This window comes from Lissotriton helveticus, chromosome 1_1 (genome assembly GCF_964261635.1).
Source record: "Lissotriton helveticus chromosome 1_1, aLisHel1.1, whole genome shotgun sequence".
NCBI lineage: Eukaryota > Metazoa > Chordata > Amphibia > Caudata > Salamandridae > Lissotriton > Lissotriton helveticus.
The window spans coordinates 1,966,587,806-1,966,595,544 of NC_136057.1; positions in this window are offsets into that span (position 1 = coordinate 1,966,587,806).

Here is a 7,739-nt window from a genome sequence, read left to right on the forward strand (position 1 = left end):
GGCAGAGTGCTGTCGCACAAGATCAAATCCATGCAGAGTAGTACACTAATAACACACATCATGAATGAACAAGACGAACTGTTTTATGATACCCCTTCCATTTTGGATAGCCTCCTGACATTCTATTCTAAGCTGTACACCACACAGATAACAAAAACGAGGCAAGATATACATGACTACCTATATGATATAGGATTAGCCTGGCTATCAGACACGCACAGGGAATTCCTTGGCCATCATCTGACAGAAGACGAATTTAAAGACGCAATTAACTCACTACCAAATAACAAGGCTCCGGGCCTGGATGGCCTACCGGGCGAATTCTATAAGGAATTCAAAGACCTTTTGATACCCCACTTAGCCCAGATGTACGAGGCGGCATACAATGAGGGTGTCCTGCCAGTAACATTGCGAGAGGCGCTGCTGATAGCTCTACCGAAACCTGGCAAGGATCTCAGGAAGTGTGGGTCCTACTGGCCTCTCTCCCTTATAAACATAGACGTACAAATTCTTGCCAAGATACTGGCTACTAGAATACAACTGCTGCTAGGGTCCCTAGTATTGCCAGACCAGACGGGCTTCATCCCCACTAGGTCCACAACACAGAATTTACGCACCATCTTCACAATGTATCATAGTCTGAATACTGAATTGCCGGCAGCAGCGGCACTTTTAGATGCAGCGAAAGCTTTTGATTCGGTGGTATGGGAGTTCATGTTCACTGTCCTGATGAGAATGGGATTCCCGCCCTCTTTCTTGAAATGGATTGCTCTATTGTATAATAAACCCAGAGCTAGAGTTTGAATTAATGGCAATACCTCGCACCACATTGATATTAGTCGCGGAACAAGACAGGGATGTCCATTATCCCCTATTTGCGCTAACGTTAGAACCACTAGCCTGCAAAATTAGACAGAAACACCCAGAAACTGCGTTACAATTTAACCTTCATCCTATAGGAATTTCGCTATACGCAGATGACATGGTGCTTTATACAAGATACCCGGACACAAATCTGAATCCATTGATTAGGGATTACATCAGGTATGAACAATACTCTGGCCTAAGTATAAATTGGGATAAGTCGGTGGTGATACCCTTGATGGCAGAGACCCCACAGCCCACGTTAGATTACCCACTAAAATGGGAGACTGGTCCAGTGAATTATTTGGGAATCTGGGTGCATCGAGACCCGGAGGTAGTACTTAAAGAAAATTACGTTGTAGCCATGAACAGACTGGAAGAAAAAGTAGAGAAGTGGATTAAACTACCTCTATCGATAGCAGATAGAAATGCCCTCCAGAAAATGATAGTATTGCCCCGATTCTTGTACTTATTCTGGAATGTCCCAATCTGGCTCACGAATGCATTCTTTACCAGGCTGCGCTCAGCGCTACAACGGCTCACATGGGCAGGAAAGCAACCAAGGGTAAGCTGGAAGACACTCACGAAACCCTATCACCAGGGTGGTTTTGCAGCTCCTGACCTACAACTATAATATTATTGCGCACAAGCACAACATGCACCTTATTTGTTACAGCCACACTCCCATATACCGCATATAGCGATGGAAACAGATAGTATCCACCCACACCGACTAACACAATATATTGCAGACCCTATCAGTTACTATGTCAGTGATGCAATACAACCAGTTAAATGCACATCCAGAGCTTGGCATACTTTGGCATTACGTGCACGGAAGCTACCACTATATGCTCCGGCACTTCCGCTGGCGAATCACCCTAAATTATCGGTCACACAGGAACAGAAAATGAGAAAGGTGCTAGAAGATATGGGATTTTTGACGGTGGGCTCGTTGTTCCCGCACAATAAGTTTATCCCCTTTCAAAGTCCATCCTTATGTGCCCACCAAACACCGAACTTAGTCATTAGACTGTATACTGCATCCCAGATTGAGCAGAGTGTAGACCCTAATAGCTCGCTTAAAAGAGGGGAAGACCAGACAGGGATGCCTATATCGGAAGAAGAGTGGAGTTATAGCTGTGCGCAGTTATGTTTACTCACATCAAATTGTAATTTACGAATTATCCATTTAAAATTTTTACATCAGGCATATTATACGCAGGTCAAGCTGCACCGGTTCGGCCTTAGAGCAGATGGTAAATGTCAGCGATGCTCCGCGTCCCAGGCTGACTTTCTACATATGGCATGGGCATGCCCTGTCCTAAACAAGTATTGGCAGGAGGTGTCGGTCGCACTCACACACATGTTAACTGAACAAATCCCGAATACACCACTGGTATGTCTATTGGGTATTTACAGACTCAAACAGATTAGGAGGAGGAAGCTGTTGGCGGTGGCACTTCTGCTTGCGAAACGGCGTATAGCCATTAAATGGGGTAGCAAATGCCCCCCCAGATTTAAAGACTGGTTGACTGACATGCTATACTGTAAGGGAAAACTGGGTACTTATGAGGAGGAACTACCTCAGGCCTCCAGACCAAGGGACTTCTGGCAACCTCGTTTAGATTGTTTACAGCAACAGCAAGATGGATCTTAACATGTACCGAGAAAGGGCACTCAGTAATGAGGAGGAGCACTGTACCCAAGGGTTTTCATTGCTAAATGGTCCCACATGTAAATGTCACACTGAATTACTGTAAAATTGAGTATGTATCAATGTCAACACCACCACCCACTATGCCGGCCACACGCTTGACCCAGTCTTCTCCTCCAGCAACCACGTCTCCTTCAGCTACTCCACCGGACTTCACTGGACCGATCACAGCTGCGTTCACTTCAACTTCAGGAAAACCACGACTCACCACCACCCGCAACAGGTTCCCCAAAGACGCTGGAGCAAGATCACCACCGACCAGCTCACCACATCCCTGAGCCAAAACCCACCTACCAACACAACGGACACCAACGACGCCGCCCGCAACCTCACACAGTGGATCAATGACTGTGCCAATACCCTTGCTCCACTGACGACCCCGCCAAGCAATCCTGGCAGCAAGAAAGCCTCAAGGTTCACCGACGACCTCAAACACTCTAAGAAAGCCTGCCGTACCCTTGAGAAAGCCTGGTGCCAAGAACAGTCGACAGATAACATGGCAGCCCTCAAGAACACCACCCACAAACACCACCAGCTGATCCGCACCACTAAAAGAACATTCTTCAGAGAACGACTGGACAACCACACCCACAACAGCAAGGAACTCTTCAGCATCGTCAAAAAGCTCTCCAACCCCAGCACCAGCAACAACGACATCACGCCTTCGCAAGACCTCTGCGACTCACTCGCCACGTACTTCCACCGCAAGATTGCCGACATACACGACAGCTTCGGCGCCCAGACCACGCACCCAAACATCGAACCAACGCCCCCCCATCACCATCCTCCGCACCTGGACCCCCGTCAGCACCGAAGACACGATCCACGTGATGAACACCATCCACTCCGGCTCCCCAGCCGACCCCTGCCCACACCACATCTTTAACAAGGCCGACTCCATCATCGCACCCCACCTCCGGAACATCATTACCAACTCCCTCGCATCCGCCACCTTTCCAGGGAGCTGGAAGCACGCAGAGATCAGCGCCCTCCTGAAGAAACCCACCGCCGACCCCACGGACCTCAAGAACTTCCGCCCCAACTCGCTCCTCCCCTTCCCCGCAAAAGTCATCGAGAAGACCGTCAACATACAGCTGACCACTTTCCTCGAAACAAACGGCTCCCTTGACTCATCGCAGTCCAGCCTCCGAGCGAACCACAGCACCGAAACCGCCCTCATCGCAGCAACCGATGACATCAGGACCATGCTTGACAACGGGGAAACTGCCGCCCTCATCCTCCTCGACCTATCGGCCGCATTCGATACAGTCTGCCACCGCACCCTAACGACCCGCCTCCACCACGCCGGGATCCAAGAAAAGGCCCTGGACTGGATCACCTCCTTCCTCTCCGACAGAACTCAGAGAGTCCGCCTCCCGCCCTTCCGCGCCGCGGCCACCAAGATCATCTGCGGCGTACCCCAAGGCTCCTCGCTCAGCCCTACCCTCTTCAATGTCTACATGAGTTCCCTCGTGGCCATCGCACGCAAACACGGCCTCAACATCATCTCCTACGCAGACGACACCCAGCTTATCCTCTCCCTCACCAACGACCCCGCCACCGCCAAAGCCAGCCTCCAGGAAGGAATGAAGGACGTCGCGGAATGGATGAAGCTCAGTCGTTTGAAATTGAACTCAGACAAGACGGAGGTCCTCATCCTCGGACCCTCCCCCTCTGCCTCGGACGACTCCTGGTGGCCCCCGGCTCTGGGCACTGCCCCCAAGCCCACAGACCACGCACGCAACCTGGGATTCATCCTTGACTCCTCCCTCACGATGACCAAGCAAGTCAATGCTGTTACTTCTTCGTGCTTCAACACCCTCCGCATGCTCTGCAAGATCTTCCGCTGGATCCCCTCCAGAACCAGGAAGGCGGTCACCCAGGCCCTCGTCACCAGCCGTCTGGACTACGGGAACGCCCTCTACGCTGGTACCACAGCCAAACTACAGAAAAGACTTCAGCGCATACAGAACGCATCGGCACGACTCATCCTGGACATCCCCCGTCATAGCCACATCTCCACCCACCTGACAGACCTACACTGGCTCCCCGTCAACAAGAGGATCAAGTTCAGGCTCCTTAACCACGCACACAAAGCTCTCCACGACATGGGCCCCGAATACCTCAACAACCGCCTCAAGTTCTACACACCCACCCGCCAGCTCCGCTCCACCAGCCTCGCCCTCGCCACCGTCCCGCGGATCCGCAGAACCACCACCGGAGGAAGATCCTTCTCCTACCTGGCTGCCAAGACATGGAACTCCCTCCCCACCCACCTACATCTGACCCAGGACCATCTCTCCTTCAGGAAACAACTCAAGACCTGGCTATTCGAGCAGTAGCAGCACCCCCCCAGCGCCTTGAGACCCTCACGGGTGAGTAGCGCGCTCTATAAATGTTCTTTATTGATTGATTCTAGATCGCTAATGTCTCTGTAGAGCTACTGGGCGCTATACCAATGACATTCAAGGTATCTGTTTAATGCTTAAGTTACCTCAAGATGTAAAGGAAAGCGTGAATGAAGAATTCTGTACAAAAGTGCATAAATGCTGCAAACTGACTGCCCATTGTTGCTGTTTGGTGAAATACAAAAATAAAAAAATAAAAATGTTGAACCTCATGTTATGTATTTTTGCATTTTTATGTACTCTCTGTCTAATTTGAGTGCTACTGTGCCTATTTGCTGCCAAAGAGCCACCTGTCAGAATGAGGTCTGTTAAGAAACTATTACAGCGATTGCGTAGGGATCTCTCCCTTGTCACTTATAATTACACTGACTCACAACCCAGCCTTCCACATGCACTACACAGCTCCCTTTTACACACAGTGTGGTATCAGCACAGGACCACTGTGGGCTCTATGACATCAGCCAGGATATTTTACGTCTGTTTGCTGATACCACATGCAGTAGACGCAGATAGACTTTTCCTGTCCCAAGAGGTAGCTCCTGAAAAAGCAAAATACCTCTCCACTTGTACCTATTCAGAATCAGGGCTAAAATCCAGCCCAACAAGGTGGAACCCCACAGTGTAGTAGTGAATACAACCCTCTACAAGACCAGCCCAATGGCTGCATACCTTTTCACCAAGCCTAGCGACATTCAAACTAAGCTAGACAGGATGAGCAGGAAGGACACCATAGGGGAGGATACTGTTTGACCACAGAACTTCCCAGAGAAGAGATTCTTGAAGGTAGCAAATCCCCCAACTCAATGCACGAATACATTTTCTTCTACCTCCATTTGCGGTCCAATGGTGGACCTTAACGTAGCCAGGGCAATCTTCTTTAATAACACATGAACACCGACATGGAGTTTCTGTGTGGGGCCCATCCCACTAAATGATACGAAGGGAAACGGGTCTCATAGGAGAGAGTTGAATTAAAGCATAGACACCCCATGTCAGGAAATCTGGGATACCTAGGTGGGTGGACACATTTGTCTTAACGGCAAGGTGCAGCCTTAAAGGAATGCTTCCTCTGGGCTCAACTGAAATCTGTGGCACAATCCTGCACATTACAGATATGTAATGGGGTACCTCCATGCTGATAGATATGCAGTGGCAGTGCTGCAAGTTTACTTACACTCAGCTCAACCCTGGAGGGTGCAGACTTTGCTCTCTCATCACCATACACACCCCTACCATGGCCATTTGCCGGAGAAGAACTATTCAACTTGTACCGGCACCCGCCAAGGAAAAAGTCAACCTTGCTGCATCAGTCTCGTGAAAAAAGAGCTGTGTATTATTTTGGCTGGGCTCAGTCCAAGGACATTCCAAAAGAATTTAAACTGATCTCAGACTTACAAGTATCAACGAGAGGGTCCATTTTCTGCACTGTGCAGAAAAAAGCCAATGCCCACTGGCTTTAAATTACCAGATGAGAAATGCTTAAAATGATGAATAGCACTGAGATCAGCATTAATTTGATCAAATAAGAACTGAGAGCAATCCGTCTCATGGTGATGCAGCATCTGTATTGAGGAAAAACAGCCCAAACTACAACCGATGCCCAGGCTGCTGGCACAAGATGCCTCTTAGTTCCCATTACGATCAGTTACCAAATAAAGAGACGGGCGCTGGAAGCGGGAGCGCAAGAACAGAGTTTTATTTCTCATGAGGAGAGCCTGTCATTTCGGACACGCGCACAATGTCTTCAAGAGGTGCTCTAACAAGTTTCTCTGAGGTTCCGTCTTTTATACACAGGTTTATGATGTACAAACATTCCTTATTGCAATAAAGAAACTTTGAAGTACGAAAAGGCATGTTTGGAATCCCAGCTTCAGGCCTATTCCCACACATGTCGTTCGGATGTCGTTTCCCCTCCCAAATGTAACATGTGATTGTAATCTTGCAGCCGGACATTCCAACAGGACACGAGGGCAAAGGGGGGGGGGTGGTCAGATCTAAGGTTTGGCAGGCGATAAGATCGGGCACTTCAGTTGGTGTGTCACGTTTTGCTATGCGGGGCCAGGGGGGGGGGGTACATCCATGAGGCTTTGTTTTATGACTTGGGACCGGGTCGAGAGGCCAGGTGTAGCCGGGGGGGGTCATCAGAAGAGGGGAAGGGTGTTCCTGGGAGGAATGCAGGGGGTGTCGGTCAGGCAGGGGTGTCACTTTTAGAGCAGGGTCGCGCAGAGGGAGAGGGGTTTATGGCCTATGCATGAGAGAGCGGGGGTGTTCAACGGGGGGGGGGGTGCTGGGGATTTTAACAAACGGGCAGAGAGGCCTTGGTGCCTAAAATGGCTGTTGTGTACGTGCGTGCATGGGCCTATGCTGGTGGGATGATGCGGTCAGTGCTTCGTGGTATTCGTTCTGCTTACAGCGAGGGGTATGGTGAACACAAATGAACGCCGCTTATGTACATATACATTGTCATTTTCCACAGTCGCCACTTTTTAACATAAGCTAGTTCATTTCCGTGTTTATCCTAACTGATGGGGTGTACATATAGCCATGTGTGGTCAATGAAATAGCGTTTGTCAATACTGGCGGATTGCATATAACCATGTGCAGTCGATGCGATAGACGAGGTGCAATACATGTGAATTTACATTTGTCGTGATATATATATGAGTCTAGAGATCGGTATACAACTCAGTCGGAGTCAATCAAGGAAATGTTCCGACACATTATGGAACCATGTTCTGACTCTCTCTCCG